This window comes from Stegostoma tigrinum, chromosome 4, assembly GCF_030684315.1.
Source record: "Stegostoma tigrinum isolate sSteTig4 chromosome 4, sSteTig4.hap1, whole genome shotgun sequence".
NCBI classification, from domain to species: Eukaryota; Metazoa; Chordata; class Chondrichthyes; order Orectolobiformes; family Stegostomatidae; genus Stegostoma; species Stegostoma tigrinum.
Window position 1 is genome coordinate 17,055,173 of NC_081357.1, and position 19,579 is coordinate 17,074,751.

Consider the following 19,579-nt stretch of genomic DNA (forward strand, 5'->3'; position numbering starts at 1 on the left):
ACTGAAACAATCTACTTTTGTGCATCAATTTCCACCGGGGATAAAACTAAAGATACATCTAACAAACTGTAAACAATTGGGACCTAAGGGCACTTACAGTGGTCTCAATTCAAAGACAGCCAGGCATCTTTCGTTCTTCCTTGCCAGAGACAAGTTGGCTGAAAAACAAAGAAAATAAGAACAGGAGTAGGCCAATCAAACCTGCTCCACCATCCAAGATGATCAGAGATTTAAAAAAGGCATCAGGTCAGATTATTTATTTGTTTGTGGAATGAACTTCCTGAGGAAGTGGTGGATGTGGGCTCAGTTTACAAGGTTTAAAAGTCACTTGGATAAGTACACGAATAGGAAAAATTTGGAAGGATATGGGCCAGGAGCAGGTGGGGGGGGGGGATTAGTTTATCTTGGTATTATGTTCAGCATGGACTGACTGGACCAAAGGGTCTGTTTCTGTACTGTGTGACTCTATGACTGATCCTCTATTTCAATGTCGTATTCCCACTTCCTCTTCACACCTATTGATGCTTTTTAAAATACAATCTAGCATTTTCCCCAATCCTGATGTAAGGCTAATTTGTCTGCAATTCTGTTTTCTTCCCCCACCCTTTTTTAAATATTGAATTTCCATTCATCACCCTCCAATCTGAAGGAATTGCTCCAGAAACTATAAAATTTGGAAGGTAACCAAAGCATTCTATTTTCCAGGGCCTCTTCCTTTAGTATTCTGGGATACAGATTATTAGGCACAGGGAAATACGTGCCTCCATTAAAATTGCAGCCTCTCTCATTGCTGGGTTTCATTGACTGTATACACATTATTTTATCGGTTTTATACGCTAATTTGGAACTATTTCCAAAAGTCCTATATTCAAAGTCTTTCATCAAGCAGTTACTGTGAGAGACAGACCATTATGCAGGTCAATATCCAGTGCGCTGGCAGCAAACGTGATGTGTAAGTCTGCTAAGTCATCTGTATTTCACACCAAGTAACTCGGCACAAGTTCATCTGACAACACATACACATTGAAATGTGATGAAGCAAATCATTGGTACAGGGAAGCGACGGACTGTCAGGAGGACCTCTGCAGAAGTCAGCAGAGTGGGCATGAGAATTATACAGTTTGCTGCATGCACAGAGTCATAGAGTTGTACAGCATAGAAATGGATCCTTTGGTCCAACTCTTCCATGCCAACCAGTTAGAATAAATTAATCTAGTCCTATTTGCCAGCATTTGGCCCACATCTCCTCTAAATCTTTCCTATTCATGTACTCATCCAGATGCCTTTTAAATGTTGTAATTGTACCAGCCTTCACCACTTCCTCTGGCAGCTCATTTCATATACACACCACCCTCTGCGCGGAAATATTGCCCTTCCGGTCCCTTTTATATCTTTCCCCTCTCACCTTAAAACTATCCCCTCTAGTTTTGGACTCCCCTTGCATGGAATAAAGGGCTAGAATATTTACCCTATCCATGCCCGTCATGAACTTATAAACCTCTATAAGGTCACCCCTTAGCCTCTGACAGTCCAAGGAAAATTGTCCCAGCCTATTCAGTATCTCCTTATAACTGAAACCTTCCAACCCTGGCAATCTTGTAAATCTTTTCTGCATCCTTTCAAGTTTAACAACAGCTTTCCCAAAGCAGGGAGATCAGAACCGAACACAGCACCAACAGGTACAGTACGAGCAGCCGATGAGCATGAGGGAGAGAACAGGAATGGAGGTGGCAATTTGGAAAGCCCTTTATGTCAAGGTGTATGTGAAGGGCTTTGCTACGTGCAATATTAGTACCGTCAACCTCAGTTCTCATTAACCAACGTCCTAAATGTCAACAGCCAAAAGTCATCACAAAATAAATATTAACCAAAGCAAATTATAAATCAAATCAAGCCGAATTACATTTCATGTCAATTACTCAAACTTGCACATTCGCTAAGAATCTGTCTTCTGTCTGTTTTGCCTGTGTGGAAGCTGAAACATTGGTCAGAAACTGCTGTGTGCTGTTGGAGTTTATTCCACAAAACATCAAGCGGATTAGACAGCCCCAGTGGGGCAAATCCACCTTTCTCCAAGCTGTGTGGCTGTGTGACAGTACAGCAATCAAAAACATACACACAGGGAACAAAGTTGTGAAATACTCAATGCTCTTGCAGCATTCTCAAAGAAAATGCACCATGCATAAAAATAAGTCATGATCAGCCAAGGAGTATTACAGGTAACATCGGTCCACAAATATGTTACAATATTGTACATGACTTCATGGTGGAATTGAAATAATTTCAATTCTGCAGAAAGCCCAGACCAAGTTAATGTCAGATTCCTCCATTATTACAATTACTGATGATTTTAAAAAGATATTCACATTTATACTAATCAACAGGAAAAATCATACAGAATTTCACATTTGAAAACTTTTGCTGTAAGGAACAAACTAAAAGTAACATCATCTAAACATCATCGGGGCAGGCAGTGATCTAGTGGTATTATCACTAGACTATTAATCCAGAAATTTAGCTGATGTTCTGGGAATCTAAGTTCAAATCTCACCATGGTGGATAATCATCAAACTCTTATTTCTAGATTACCATAAAACCAGCCAGTGATAACCACATCCCATGAATGGAAAAAAAACACAATTCAGTTGATCACTGATATCTCTGAACGACAGAAAATACCCCTCAATTGATATTATAAAACCAATGGAACAACTCCTTCATTATTTTACAACACTGTGCAGTAATTATCATCCTCCAACAATTATTCATTATTCAGGAATCAGTCGAAAGTATTCTAGCTCCCGATGGCTTGCTTCAGTTTTGTTTATTTAGATAGATAACTTCTTATTCCCAAATTGACTTTTATGGTTAGGATTCCCTGGAGGTTTCTCCCTCTATCCAAAGCTTGGCAAATTTTCTAACCTAGTTGAAATCCTTGTGAACTTCAGTCTCCTCAATTGAATACAAGCTCACAAACGTATTCTGCAAAGTGGACAACATGACTTCCTCCCGTCCTCTCTCTCGTTGAGATTTTTGCAAATCTATCTGTTGTCACAGTACATTTAGAGGGGAAAATGTTCAACAAGATGCTGAAGGTTAGTGTTTGGGTGCAGCAGGCGTTAAAGAAGGCAAACTGTGTGCTGGCCTTCATAGCTAGAGGATTTGAGTACAGGAACAAGGATATTTCATTGCAATTATACAGGGCATGGGGGGGGTCACAACTGGACTTATTGTGCAGTTTTGGTTTTCTTATCTGAGGAAGGAGCTAGAGAGTGCAGTAAAGATTTGCCAAACTGACTTCTAGGGTGGCAGGACTGACACATGAGTAAAGATTGAGTCGATTAGGACTGTATTCGCTGGAGTTTAAAAGAACTGGGGGTGGGGGCATGGGCAGTGAAAATTTTAACAAAACTGTGCACGTTAGATGCAGGAAGAATGTTCTTGATGGTAGAGGGCAGGCCAGAATGAGTGGTCATAGTTTAAGCCTAAGGGGTAAACTTCTTAGGACTGAGATGAAGCGGAACCTCTTCACCCAGAGAGTGGCAAACCTATGGAATTCACTGCCACAGAAATTGGCTGAGGGTAAAAATGTGTTTTCAAAAAAAGAGGTAGATATAGCTCTTGTAGCTAAAAGAATCAAAGGAATGGGGTTGGGGGGGGGGCAGTGTGATTAGGGTTATTGAGCTCAATGATCAGCCAATGACAGAGCAGTCTGGAGGGGTCAAATGGTCTATTCCGGCTCCAATTTTCTAAGTTTCTATGTCAGGGATAGCTCAGGAAAATCCTGTACACAAATCTCATAATAGCTTTCTATATCCTGTTTCCCTCTCAAAGACCACCTGAATTCAAAATGAGTCACATCAGCCTTGTAGTCAGAAGTACTGATCAACAATCTACTAAACACCCAACACCACTCAAACTTGGAATTAAAAAGTTAGTTTTAAGTGTAACCACTTCCAAAATATGGCACTTCTAGCACTCCCAATATGAGTCCATCCACCATAACCACAGCTGTTTCAGCCATTAGCTATAGGTGTGACTACACTACACTAAGACAACTTGGATTCCCTTTTATGGTTAGCAACCAAGTCCTCCAGTATCTTTTACCCAAAATTACACAGGCAGTCCCAAAACGTAACCATCTTAAATAAAGCGTATTTGTATGACCACATTCATTGACATAGACTCCAGGCTTTCTGGCAAGCATTGCAATGTAGTAAGCATTTCATATACAATTTGTTAGCAGTATCTAGGCATTGCTGGCAAAGCCTGCATTTATTGCCCAGTCCTAATTTCCCTACGGTAGCAGTAAGTCAATTACTTGTATTGATTTATTACATGAGGAGTGGGTATACCCACAGTGCTGTGAGTAAAAGAATTCCAAGACTTTAATCCAACAACAGTGAAGGAACAATGATTATAGGTCCAAGTCAGGCTAGTGTGGAGCTTGAAAGTGATCTTACAGTTAGTGGTGTTCCCATGCTGTCAAAAGAGTAGTGATGAATTGTTGCAGTGAACCTTGTGCATCAATGCTGCTGAGCACCAATGATGGCAGGAACAAATGCTGTTAGATGGTAAACATACTTTAGGGAGCCAAGAGGTGATGACTTACATGCTGCAGGATTTCCAAATTCTGTCTGTTATTGTCACCACAATATTTATCGATTGGTTCATTTTAGTTTCTGATCAATGGCAACCCAAAATGTTGATAGTGGGAGGTTCAGCAATAATTTTGCCATTGAATGTCAAGAAACAATGACTGGGTTGTCTCTTGTTGGAGACTGTCATTGCCTAGTGCTTGTATAATGAAAATGTTACTTGCTACTTAGTAGCTAAAGCTTGGAACAGGTCTTGCTACACATGGACACAAGCTGCTTCAATATGTGCGGAGTCAGGAATGGTACTGAACACTACATTTTTTAAAAATATTCATTTGTGGGATGTGCACATTACTGGCTGACCAGCATTTATTGCCCATACCTAGTTGAAAAGGTGATGTTGAACTGCTTTCTTGAACCACTGCAGTCTACCTACTATGGGTTGACCCACAATGCCATTACAGAAGGAATTGCAGGATTTTGACCCAGGAACAGTGAAAGAACAGCATGGTGAGTGCCTTGGTGGGGAACTCAAAGGTGTTCCCATATATCTGCTACTGTTGCCCTTCTGGATGGAAGTGGTTGTGGTATTGGAAGCTGTTGCCGAAAGATATTTGGTGAATTTCTGCAGTGCATCTTGTAGGTAGTACACACTGCTGCTACTGAGCGTCGGTGGTAAAGGGAGTGGATGCTTGTGGATGTAGTGCCAATCAAATGCACTTTGTCCTGGATGGCTTTTTGAGTGCTATTGGAACTGCACTCACCCAGGCAAGTGGTGAGTATTCCAGTCCTGGTGTTTCAGCAGACATCCTCAATTCTGACCTAATGATGGAGGAAAAGCTGTTGATGAAGTGGTTAAAGATAAATGGGCCTGGGACACTACCCTTAGGAACTCTTTCAGTGATGTCCTGGGATACATGGCCTGCAACAACCACAATGATCTTTCTTTGTACTATGTAAAACTCCAACCACTGGAAACCTGGAGTTCTTCAAAGTTACACTCAGTCAAATGCTCTGATGTCAAGGGCAGTCACTCTTGCTTTGTCTCTGGAGTTCAGCTCTCATGTCCACCTTTGGCTCAGCTTGGAAGCTGAAATATGGTGATGTAGAATAGGGAGTACGTTGGCACATGAAATTGAAAATTAGCAGCTGATGACCCTTCAATGCATTGTCTTGAGCTGCTAGATCTGTGAAATCGACTCCATTCAGCACAGTGTTAGTACCACAAAATATGATGGAAATGGGGCTTGCTCTCTACTAGAACTGTGCAGTGGTCACTCTTAGCAATCTGGCAAGAAATGCCGACGAAAGATCTGTTGATAAGCACTAGGTCAAGGCCTTTAGGTCTTTTTGGCTCCCTCACGACCTATCGCATCACCAATCTAGCAGCTACAGTACACAGCATTAGGACTTAGCCTGCACGGTCAGTTGTAACACAGCCGAGGCACTCAGTCATGAATATTGAAGACCCACTCCTCGCCACTCCACACCCCCCCCCCCCCCCCCACCCAACTCCCACCACAGTGAGTACATTCTGTGACATTTTCACTCCCAGTGCATGCTCTGACTGGTGTCTAACACAGACTACTGACAGAACAGCTCAGGTAAGATTGCTAGGTGGTGATCAGTAGGACGTTTAGTTGCCCACCTTTAACTCAATGCTGTAGATGTTGTGCAGCTCAAAGTCAGAATAAACGCTCAGGTCTCCAAGGCCAACTCTCTTGCAAATGTATACCATTGTGCTGCAAATTCCAGGCAGTCTGTCCTGCCAGTGAAACAGACATATGCAAGGATGGTGATGATGGTGTTTGGGACATTATAAAGTACAATTCTGAGAGTATGATGATTACAGGCCATTGTTGATCAGTTGTTCATTAGGAGAAATTTGCTGAAAATTTACAGGGCTAGGCAAGCTATTGCCATTTCCACTTCATATATCAATGTCAATGTTCTGTCTGGTTTGATTTCCTTTTATATGTTTTGTGATAATAGAGCCACAATTTGACAAACTGGTTTGCTGGACGATTTCAAAGGACATTTAAGAGTCAACCACTTTTTTATGGATCTGAAGTCAAATGTAGTCACATAAGGGCAGCAGATTTCCTTCCTTATAGAGCAGCGGTGGACCAGGTTAGTTTTTGCCACAATTGACAATGGTTGCCACGAGACTAGTGTTTATAGTCATAGAGTCAGAGAGCAATACAGTATGGATACCGGCCCTTAGGCCCAAAATTGCCCATGTTGACCACCGTGTGCAACCAGCCAGCTCCAACTGCCCTCATTTAGTACACTTCTCCCTAAATCTTTCCATTCATTGACCCATTCAAATTTTTTTTTTTTAAAATGTTGCTATTGTACCTGCCTCAAACACTTTCTGGCAGTCCATTCCACATGCGCACCACTCTCTGCATGAAGATGTTGCCCCTCAGGTCCTGCTTATATTTTTCCCCTCTCACCTTAAACCTATGCCTTCCAGTTTCCAATTCTCCATCCCTGGGAAAAAGATTATATGCATTCATCCTATCTGTGCCCCTCAGGATTTTATATACTTCAATAAGGTATCCCCTCAATCTCCCACGTTCCTATCCTGGCCAACCTCTCCCTGTGACTCAGGCCTACTAGTCCTGACAACTTCCTTCTTCGCACACTTTCCAGTTCACCTGTATCTTTCTGATAACAGGATGACTAAAACTGTACACATTACTCCAAGTGCAGCCTCGCCAATGATTTATACAACTGTAACATAACATTCTAACTCCTTTATTCAATGCCTCAACTGATAAATGCCTTCTTCACCACCCTGACCACCTGTGGCACTACTTTCCATGAGCTATGTACTTGCTTAATTCCAGGTTTATTCATTTGAATCAAATACAGCCAACTACTATGATGGGACTTGAACCCAGGAACCCAGATCATCTACCTGGCCCTCTGGATTTGTCTTCTAGTGACACTAACATTACGTTATTGTTTTCTCTGAACAGCACACTCACGAGTGCTCTTTTTGCAGCAGAACTGATGTGCAACTTCTCTGGTGAGCCAGAAGCTGTACTATCTCATTCTGCAATATTTCCTTCTCTCCTGTCAGTGGCACATGATGGGAGGCAGTACAGCCAAATGGAATGGGGAAGATATTGATCTCCAACAGTGCAACACCTTCATAGTTCCATATTTGAGTGTCACCCTAGGTTGCTGCATAGAAATAAAAGTAAAATACTGCTCGTGCTAGAAACCCAAAAAAAAAACAGTAAGTGCTGGAAATACTCAGCAGTAAGAACTGAAAGGTCATCAATGCCCTGAAGCACCAACTTCTATTTCTCAACATGGATTTTGCCTGAATTGCCGAGTATTTACAGCATTTTAAATTCTTAAAAATAATTTATCCAAATGAATGCAGTAACACTCAGCTCAACAGCACCCAAGGCAAAGGGATTTGTTTGATCTGTGCCCTAGCCACTACACCCAAAATCAATGACCTCTAGTAGTGGATTGGTGTTCCTGCAGTATCTATGATCTACAATGTTTACTGCAGTAACTCACCAAAATTAATTGGACAGGATTGCCCTTCCGTGCAACCTTTATCTCTAAAAAGCAAGAGAAGTAATGCCATGGGAGCACTATCCAGGTTTAAAATATATAGCACACTTCCTTTAACAGAGCAGGGCAAGAATTCTGCAATTCCCTGTCTAACACAATGATGAGCTGTCATCTCAACAAAATTACTGTCAGGATTCAATCACAAGGACTAACATTGTGTCCTCAGAGAAACTTATGGAAGAGCAACAAATGCCATCCCTGCCACCACAACCCCACCGAAATGCAAGGAACAGAGAAAGAAAGACACAAATACATATTCACTCGCAAATGGCCTATCTTCGTGAATGCACATTTCAGAGAAAGAAGAGCCTGACCAAAACCCAGCATGCCCAGCTACCCAGGAGTATCCCTTCTCAGCTGAATTTTCAAAGTTTGTTTAAAGACCAGAGGCAGCAAATTTTCAAATCAGAACACCACATTTTTCACTCACTGGTATTTCTGTGCTTTTGTATTTGGAAAAGCCTCCAACAGAGATGATAATTAATAAAAGCTTACTTAGTTTAACACATTGCTTCCTTGGTAAAGGTAATTTCCTTCCAGGTAATAGCCATCCTGCTGCATGACTAAAGTGTCAACTGGTGCACAATACAGAATCTTGATGAGATGCATTGAATGCGGAGGTCAGAGCCAATTATAGAATTAGACAGCACACAATCTGGAGTATTGTGACCATGCTGGGATTTTGAAAGCTATTTGATTACTCCTACGCTCACTTTTCTTTGCCCATAGGCCAGCAACTTCTCTTTCCCGTGAATGTATTTATCTGATTCCCTTTTTGAAAGTTTCCCCATCCGTTTTAGAATGAGTATCCCAGATCATAGAGACATACCGAGTAAATAAGTCTGATTCCTCTCTGCTACTTTGTCTTCTGTTTATCAATCCATTTGCCCATGAAAAAAAAATAAGATATCTATGGGCTGGTCAGGTGATAAATGGAATTCAAATTAGAGAAATAGCAGATAATATACTTGTGGAAGACAAACAAGGCAAAGGATCACAAAACAAATGGTGTGATTCTGAAAAACTGTAAATGAACATAAGGATCTTGGGGTGTATGTCCATAGATCTCGAAAGGGGATAGGTCAGGCAGTCTAGGTGGTTAAAAAAGCATACAATATACTTTTCTTCAATAGCCAAGGCAGAGATTAAAACAGGAGGTTACACTGGAATTGAATTGAATGCTCATCAGATAACATCCAAAGTGTTGCACGGAATTCTGACTCCTACATTATATAAAGAAAATATCACATCAGAGAGGATGCACATACAAATTTGGAGTCGCTGTTGTCAGGATTGGAGAATTTTCGCAATGAAAGAAGAATCAGATAAGCAGTGGTGAACAAGTGTAGAGCTGGATGAACACAGCAGGCCAACCAGCATCTTAGGAGCAGAAAAGCTGATGTCTCAGGCCTAGACCCTTCATCAGAAAAGCATTTCTGATGAAGGGTCTAGGCCCAAAACGTCAGCTTTTCTGCTCAGCTTGCTGTGTTCATCCAGCTCTACACTTCGTTATCACGGATTCTCCAGCATCTGTAGTTCCTATTATCTCAGATAAGCTATGGTTGTATTCTTTGAAATGGAGATGGCTGAGGGAGATTTGCTCAAGTTTATAGAAATGCTTAAGTAGCCTAGACAATGTGGACAGGAAGGATGTATTACCTTTTGCAGGCAGGTCAAAATCAGAGGCATAGATTTAAAGTAGAGGGGAATAGAGATTTTCTTTGCTCACCCAGAGGACTGTGTAGACCTGGATATCACTGTCTGTAAGAAGCACATTTCCTCATCTGAAACACTCATCACGTAGGCAGAGAGATGACAGATGGAGTTTAATCCGGAAAAACGTGAGGAAATGCACTTTGGAAGATCTAATCCAGATGGAAAATACACAGTAAATGGCAGAACCCTTAAGAGTACTGATAGGCAGAGGGATCTGGGTGTACAGGTACTCAGGTCACTGAAAGTGACAACGCAGATGGAAAAGGTAGTCAACAAAACATATGGCATACTTGCCTTCATCAGCCAGGGCACTGAGTTTAAAAATTGGTGGGTAATGTTGAAGTTTTATAAAGCCTTAGTTAGGTCGCATTTGGAATATTGTGTTCAATTCTGGTCACCACACTACCAAAGGATGTGGTGGCTTTGGAGAGAGTACAGAAAAGATTTACCAGGATGTTGCCTGGTATGGAGGGTGTTAGCTATGAGGAGAGGTTGGAGAAACTTGGATTGTGCTCTCTGGAACAACCGAGATTGGGGGGTTGGTTGGCTGATAGACGTCTGCAAGGTTATGAAGGGCATGGACAGGCTGGGCATTCAGAAGCTTTTTCCCAGGGTGGAAGAGTCAGTTACCAGGGGCCATGGGTTTACGGTGCGAGGGGCAAGGTTTAAAGGTGATGCACGAGGCAAGTTTTTTATTCAAAGGGTGGCGGGTGCCTGGAACTCGCTGTCGGGGCAGGTAGCGGAAGCAGATACTATAGCGACTTTTAAAGGGCGTCTTGACAAACACATGAATAGGATGGAAATAGAGGGATATGGTTGCTGGAAGGGTAGGGGGTTTTATTTGTGATGGGCAGCATGTCGCTACAGGCTTGTGGGCCAAAGGGCCTGTTCCTGTACTGTAATTTTCTTTGTTCTTAAAAAGTATGTGTATTTTGCACTGTAATTCTGTAAACTATATGACTACGGTTGTAAAGCTGGAAAGTTTTGAATTAGGTAATTAGTGCTTTCTCAGCTTGCAAAATGAGCCAAGTGGCCGCCTTTTGCGCTGTAATTTTCTGTAATCATATAACACAATGTGGAGACATGCTTTACTGCACACCTTCAATGATTGCTGGGTACCAGTGAGACACATATAATTAAGGAAGGAGGTGTCGAGAGCCAGACCAAAATGCATGCTGTTCTGGAGCATACTTGCTCAAGGAGGGCTGTTTCTATTAGACGGATACCTTCTGCAATGCTTCCAGCCAAAAACCACAAAAAACATAAGCGCATGGTTTGAGAGGAGGGCCCCAAGGGGTTTTAACCAAGAATGGGTTGTGAGAATCGGCAAGTGAGAATTTTAATACAGCCTGCAATCAAAATTGAATAGAAAACTGATAAGTTTCCAAACTAATGTTATGGATGAGATCAGGCTCCCTCAAAATGTTTTAAGAAAGTAGCCTACATCCTAACTTTATTTATTTTAAAGGCAAGTACAAAGTGTCTGTTCCAGATACAATGAGACTGGTCAAACTATTACTAATTAACTGTTCCAATATTATCATTGTTGTTCTAACATCCCATGAGCATCTCTTGGCAAAAAGGCAAAATCAGACAGTTATTCTCATATGCAGTTTTCCAACTCAGGGAGAAAACAAAACCATCAAGAGAAAATTCAGAGACAGTAGCAGTTAGGAGACGTTCACTGAAGTTTCCAACTCTGTTGAGATCCCAATAACTTCTGCTTAAAGCTAAATCTCAAAACACAGAAATCCAGATCTGAGAGAGCTGGCCACCCCCACTTAGGCTAATTAAAAAACAACTCAGGGCATCCCAAGCTGTTTATTCTCATGGTTCTGGTGGATGGCTCAGAACCTCCACCTCACAACATCTCTTCAAACAAAACCAGGACAAAATAACTTCTTGAAGTGACAGCATCATCACACTGAAGTATGCAATAATTTCATCTGTGTACAACACAAAAGGAATTACTGGCAAATGGGAGGCTTTAAAAAGTATGATATCAAGAGTCCAGAAACAGCATGTCCTTGTTAGGGTGAAGGGAAAAGCTGGCAGGTTTAAGGATCCTGGCTGATGAGAGATATTGAGGGTCAACACAGTGTGAAGCTGGAGAATACAGAGGTCAGACAGCATCAAAGGAAAAGGAAAGTCAAAATTTCGGAGCTCAAAAATCAGAGCTCAAGCCTGATGAAGGGTCCCAACCCGAAACGTTGACTTTCTGGATCCTTTGTTGCTGACTGACCTGCTGCGTTCCTCCGGCTCCACACTGTGTTGACTCCGACTCCAAAATCTGCTGTTATTTGCTATCTCTGAGGGATACTGAGGCTCTGGTCAGGAAAAAGAAGGTGGCAACACTGGGTTTAAGCTACCAGGCTGAAGAGAATCCCTAGATGACTACGAAAAGTATAGGAGCACACTTATGAGGGAAAGCAGAAGAGCAAATAGAGGGTATGAGATGGATCTGGCAGATAAGGTTAAAGATAACCCCACAGGGTCTATAGCTATATCATGACTAAAGGGGTGGTTAGGGAGAGAATAGAATCCCTTAAAGATCAGCACAGCCATCTACGTGTGGAGTCACAGGAGATGGGGGAGATTTTTAATGAATATTTCTCCTCAGTGTTTAATGAGGAGAAAATCATGGATGCTAAGGAAATAAGGGAAACAAGTGGGGACGTTTTGGACTGCACACATTTTATCAGACAAGAGGTATTTGCAGCCTTAAAGCACATTAAGCTGGATAAATTGCCTGAGCCTGATCAAGTCCATCCTCGGATGTTGTAGAAGGCTATGGAAGAAATTGCAGAGGCCCTGGCAGAGATTTTTGCTTCAACTTTGACCACTGGTGACGTTCCAGCAGACTGGAGGGTGGCTAATGTTGTTCCATTGTTGAAGTAGCAAAGGCAAGCCAGGGAACTATAGACCAGTCAGCCTGATATCAGTGGTACGCAAGTTATTGGACAGGATACTCATAAACAGGATCAACCAACATTTGGATAGTAAAGGTCTGATTAGGGATAGTCAGCATGGATTTGTGCGTGAAAGGTCATATCTGACAAATCTTTAAGAGTTTTTCGAAGAGGTAACCGAGAGGATAGGTGAGGGTAGGGTAGTGGATGTTGTCCATTTGGACTTTCGTAAAGCTTTGACTACGCTCCGCAAGGCAGGCTAGTCATGAAGGTTACATCGCATGGAATCCAGGGAGAGCTAGATAATTGGATTCAAAATTGGCTCAATGGTAGAAAGCAGAGGGTGATGGTTGAAAGTTGTTTCTTGTGTTGCAGGCCTGTGTATGTCACATGGGTAGGTGCTGGGACCTTTGCTATTTGTTATTTACATAACTGAGCTGGATGTGCACGTGCAAGGCATGATTATTAAGTTTGTGGATGATACAAAAGTAGGAGGTATTGTTCATAGCACGCAAGGTTATCAAAAATTACAGAGGGAGCTTGATCAGATGGGGAAGCGGGCTGAGGGTTGGCAAATGCAATTCAGAACAGATAAGTGTGAGGTGTTGCAATTTGCAAAGACAAACCAAGGTAGGGCATATACAGTAAATGGTAAGGTCCCGAGGAGTGTTGCGGAACAGAGTGACCTAGGAGTACAAATAAAGTGACTCTCTCATGAGATCGCATAGTTGCCCACTATGACGTTTTGACGTATTTTTGGCGCATAGTGCGTGTCGTGCCTCCCCGTTGGCCCGGCCAGTAAGCCCAGCAGTCCTGGCTGCTGGGTGACCAAACGACCAGAAAAAGTACGAGACAGCCGTGGTCTATACAGACCAATCCTCAAAAAACCAGTATGATTTTTCTAGTGTCTCTGGAGCAGTCCGGCTGGGGAGCGTCCCGGATAAACAACCCCCCCGCAGCCTTGTCCACAACCGCGAGCTGTGATAAGTCATTAGGTTGTACATGTTTAAAAACCGCAACAAGGTCCATCTCGGTCCAGACTGAGACAGCGACCTTGAGACGTTATCTCCTGCCTTACATGGAGCTGAGACCGGTTACCCCTCCCAGGGGGCCGGCTCACCCTGTAACGGATGACATAGATAACGTTGTAGAAGGCACCGTAAGGGCTGCCCACCCTACGGTTGAGATAAGCATAACCACCCAAACCTTCTACAGCAAAGGTTATCGAGACACGAAGCAGGGCGCAGACGAAAATACGATAAATGAGACTGGTGATGAAACAGCTGATGCAACTGCCTTCATAGAAGGAGTCGTTATCGAGCCAGTATGTGACAGAACGTCCGCCTCGGAGGTAATCATCCACTAACCCGTCGATGGGCTGTTCTGCAAGGACTGCGACACCCTCTTCCCCATGGTGAGCCTGTTCAAGATCCATATGACTAAAGTGCACGGAATAAAGAACATCCCAACAAAATGTTCATGCTGTGATAAGGCAGGGGAATACCATTCAATAGCCTGCCATTATCCTAAATGCAAAGGAATGAAACAACCCCCAACTGGGGACTTTGCATGCAGCGCGTGTGATCAACGGTTTTCAACACAGTCAGGCCTTGGTCAACACTAGAGGCACAGGCACCCAGTTCTACGGAACGAGAAATGCCTCAAACTGGCACCCAAAGTCAAGGGCAAACCTGGGAGAAGCGACCGCGTATGGTCACAGGAGGAGGTGGCACTCCTGAGGAAACTGGAGGCGAGATTTGCAGGATGCAAATTTATAAACAAATCCATCGCAAGCATCTTTAAAACCAAAACACCAAAGCAAATCTCAGACAAGCGCAAGCTCCTGGCAAACACCCCGACGGAGGTCCGGACCACCTGCGAGCCAACGATAGACTCGCACGATTCTGAGGCAGAGAGTGTCCAGGAGAATTCCGATGATCAAGCCCAACGCCAAACAGCCAGCCGAAAAACACCGGCTTCGATCCCTAAACATCGGGACATAGATGGCCAGCTTACACAAGCTGAGGAGCTCTTGAGCGCAAGGAAGGACCCGGAGACGCTTGCCCTCGGAATCGGACTAGTGGAAAACATTACCGACCTACTAATGAATAGTAGGAAAAGACAGGACAAAAACAAGAGGCCTCAAAAAGATCGGGCCAAGAAAGACAAAAAGCCCGGTAGCAATACCGGAGCCAAAAAATGGTGGGCAGCAGGTAAAGCGCTGTTTAGAGCAACACAGCTGCTTTACAAAACCAACCGGCGTCAAATAGCTCGCGAGATCATGGGGGCGCCGACCTCATCCGCTTGTCCTCTCTCAGAAGAGGAATTGGAGACATATTTCTGTGAGAAACTGTCGGCACCAAACAAGAAATCAAACATCAATAAGTATGCCCCATACACAGGTAAAGTCGATGACGGGTCCTTGATGAAACCCATAGAGGTAGAGGAGATTGAAGCGGCCATCAAGGGGATAGACGAGAACAGTGCCGCTGGACCAGACGGCCTGAAACTGCAGGACATAAGAACACTCCATGAGCAGGAGGAAATTCATCTACCCCGCCTCTTCTCCTTATGGCTAAAGTCAAGCACGATCCCCGATTCACTAAAAAGAGTCGAACGGTCCTGATTCCTAAGTGCGAGGATAAGGAACGCTTGAAAAGCATTGACAACTGGCGACCAATAACCATCGGTCCAATGCTGCTCCGGCTGTTCACGAAAATAATGGCAAAACGCCCGAATGAAACAGTCGAAATAAACCCCAGGCAAAAAGGGTTTCTAGCAGCCACTCCCGGATACAATGAAAACATTGTTGTCCTCGGAAATATCATCAAGGGAGCAAAATACAATCGTAAGGATCTTGCAGTTGTCTTCGTTGATCTAGCGAAAGCGTTCAACTCGGTTGGGCACAAACTATTGATCAAATCTCTGCAAAGAATGCAACTACCCAAAGCCTTTGTAAGTCTCATTGATGACCTATACATTGGCAACACAACAGTGGTGGGAGGAAACGGTAACTCTACCACCCCAACAACCATTGAGAGGGGCGTAAAGCAGGGCGACCCACTCTCACCAATACTATTTAACATTGCTTTGGATCCGTTGGTGTGCTCTCTGGAGAGGGCCAACTCAGGGGTTTCCATGCCCCTGGGCGGCAGAAGAGTCAACTGCTCGACTTTGGCCTTCGCGGATGACATCGCCCTTCTAAGCAACTCACACACCGGTATGGCTAGGAACCTGAAGCTACTCCAGGCATACTGTGACCATACAGGCCTCAGTATAAAGACAGTGAAGACGAAGGGATTCCACTTCACTTTTAAAAGGAAAACCTTCCTGTACAATCACTTCGCAAACTGGAAGCTGAAGGACGAATCCATAGCCTACATACCACCAGGTGACACAGAGAAATACCTGGGTGCCCGCATCGACCCATGGGCAGGTGTGGCAGAAGGGGAGTGGGAGGAGAAGCTGAAGTCCTGGGTTAAAGGAATTCAGGCAGCACCTCTCCGACCAAGACAACGGCTGGAAATCCTAAAAGTACATGTCATCCCCAGATTGTACTTCCATCTGATCCTGACAGAAGCATCACAGACTACGCTCATAAAGCTGGACCAAATAATCCACAACGCCACCAAAGAATTCCTACACCTACTACCTCATACCGCAGACGGAATGCTATATGCTAGCAACAAGAACGGTGGTCTGGGCATCCCAAAACTGGAGGTAAAAATCCCATCCGCAATTGTTTGCAAACGCGAGGCACTAGACATGTCAAGTGATGTGGTCATTCGGGCCTCCTTTCAATATAAAGGAGAGCGCAACACAAGAGACCGTTGCGGGACTACGCGAGCTCAAGGTCCTCAAGGAAATTGAAAATTTCCAACCCAGTAGCCACAGCAGCGGCGAAGGGAAAATCGACCTGATGACCACCATCCAAGACATGATGCCGGCACTCCAGAAGGCAAACGCGAGACGACCAAAACCACCCAATAGGTATGCAGGCTGGAGGGAGTGGGAATTCGAAAAATGGCAAAAACTGGAATGTCAAGGGGCAGGCATCCAGTACTTTAGAGACGACAAGATCTCTAATTCTTGGACGAAGGCCGGAGAACAACAAAAATCCTCTAGATTTATTAACTGCGTGCTCTTGCGGTGTAATCTATACCCGACAAGAACCACATTATCTAGAGGTAGGCCTAACCGAAACAAACTATGCCGAAGGTGTGAGATGGCAAACGAAACCATATCACACATCTCAGGATGCTGCCCATTCGTTAAAAATGCACGGATCAAACGCCATAACAAGATCGCTGACCAGTTGCAGAAACATGTCAGTAAGTACGGCTGGACATCGTACGTGGAGCCCAGACTGTTTGACAAAAACGGCTCCCTATGGAAACCCGATCTCATATTTAGAAAAGAACAGAAGATCGCGGTCGTAGATGTCACAGTGCGGTATGAGAATGACAGTAAAGCACTGGAAACAGCATGGCGAGAGAAAGAGGAAAAGTATAAATACCTAAATGCCGAGGTCACGGAATTGACGGGAGGCGTGGTGCCCAGATACTGTGGCTTCGTGATGGGCGCAGGAGGAAAGTGGCTGGATATGAAATACCGCCTCATGAAATTCCTCGGCATCGAGAGATACGACACGTTCGCCCAAAAGACATCAAGACTCACTCTGTCACTGACACTCGAACTCTTACAACTCTTCAGTGACAAGTGAGCATAAACCGCAAACGGTGAGGTAAGATCCTCTACCGAGACATAAACACTACAAATTTGCCAGTAACATCAGTAGGGCCCCGCTGATAATGACGAGAACAACCAGCCTCATATAACATCAGTATCACCCGGTCCTTGGTCTGTGGTGATGCTAGACAGTACACAAACATCGACGAGCGATGTAAAGACTCGGAAAAGGCACTCCACGGAGTGTTCCAAAATAGACAGGGTGGTGAAGAGGGCATTTATAATGCTTACCTTCATCAGTCAAGGCACTGAGTGTAGGAGTTATGTTACAGTTGTAGAAGACATTGGTGGGGCCGCACTTGGAGTATTGCGTACAGTTTTTGTCACCCTGTTATAGGCAAGACATAGTTAAACTGGAAAGTGTGCCAAGATTTATGAGCATGTTGTGAGGACTAGTAGGCCTGAGTTATAACCGGTCGTTTGCTAGGATAGAACTTTATTCCTTGGAACATAGGAGAATGACAGGTGACCTCATTGAGGTGTATAAAATCATGATGGGCATACATAGTATGAATGAATATAGTGTTTTTTCCCAGGGACGGGTTTAAGGTGAGAAGGGAAAGCCTTAAGAAGAACCTGAGGGGCAATTTCTTCAAGCAGAGAGTGTTGTGTATGTGGAATGGGCTGCTGGAGAAAGTGGTTGAGGCAGGTACAATAGCAACATTTTTAAAAAAAACATTTGGAGAGGTACATGGATGGGAAGGATTTAAGAGGGATATGGACAAAATGTGGGGATCTGGAACTAGCTGAGAGGGCACCATAGTCAGCATGGAGCAGTTAAGGCTGAAGGGCCTGTTTCCATACTGTACCACTCTATAACACCCTAAAACATTCTGTGATGCCTACCTACAGGACTCAGAAAGACCAGTGCTTGAAGGCATTTCAGGCTTCCAGACATCAGCTATTTGACAAAGAAAAGTCTTTCATTTATCTTTTGTGACTGAACCAAAGGCAGTAGCAAGAGTTCCAAAGTTGTGTAGAATATCCATGAACTGGAAGGCAGGAAGTTTGAATTTGTTTGTTGAAATAATAGTGGGGAAAAGCAGTGCTGGTCCCTTTAGAAGACTGTGGTGTGTCTGTGCTTGTAAATTTGCACAGAGAGCCCCATATTGAAACAAGTATTTCAAAAAAGCCTTGCAGTTGGCAGACAAAACAACAATTTTGTTTTAACAAGGCGTATAGCTGGATGAACACAGCAGGCCAAGCAGCATCAGAGGAGCAGCAAGGCTGGCGTCTCAGCCCTAGACTATTTTGTTTTGGTGTTTTGTACCAAGCTGAACCCAACCAATGAATTTAAACCAAATATTCAGTAACTGAAAGCCAACTGCATTTACAATTGATAGCTTTGACAACCTGAAACCAATCATATTACAAGAAATTGATGTGTCATAGGAGGTATATAGGAAGGGGGTTTTAGAAAATCAGGATGAGAATCAACTGTCATCTGAAACGAAAGCAAATCCGCTATCTGAGAAATAAACCTAGCTCGCACAAAAAAATTCTTAAGTTCTCTTAAAAAAACACCAAAGGTATCGCGGCACTTCTAGCTACGAGTTCTCACAGAGAAAAAAATTATCGAGTAAAAACTCCCGACAGCAACTTCAGCAAAAGAAAGGTTGGGGAGACAGTGGAGAAGGCAAAGCATTCCAGAAGATACATTCGATGTGATCTATGAGAGCTAAGTTTTAATTTACAGGTAGTTCTGCTAATAATATGTGTTTCATTAATACGAATTGGCTGTAACACTACTGATGACTAGTGGATGCTGTTTAGATAATGCAAACTTTCTGCTGTATAGATGTAGCAATTTTCTATAAGATCTCCCTATAACGCAATTTTGAACAGTGATTTTCAAGAGTGTGAGGTCGCACAGGAACGCAACTATCACATTATAGGAAAATTACCTGAATGGTTTTCTTATTACTTGGATTTCTAGATTCCCCAATCAGAGGAATCAACCACAGTAGCTACCCTGTCAAGTCCCTTCAGAAGTTTGAATGTTTCAATGAA

At 43.4% G+C, this 19,579-nt stretch overlaps 1 protein-coding gene across 5 annotated transcripts in view; it reads right to left on the reverse strand.

The window, feature by feature from the left end:
* supt7l (SPT7 like, STAGA complex subunit gamma) overlaps positions 1-19,579 on the reverse strand; it is a 45,927-nt gene that overhangs the window by 22,047 nt on the left and 4,301 nt on the right. For 2 of the 5 annotated variants that reach the window (XM_048530778.2, XM_048530777.2), the window contains exon 2: positions 98-158. The exons of 2 other annotated variants lie outside the window; for them this stretch is intronic. The gene's annotated coding sequence lies outside the window, so the exon portion shown is untranslated. Of the gene's footprint in view, positions 1-97; positions 159-9,924; positions 9,946-19,579 lie in introns of those variants that run through there. One more of the 5 variants, XM_059645184.1, reaches the window with a different exon arrangement.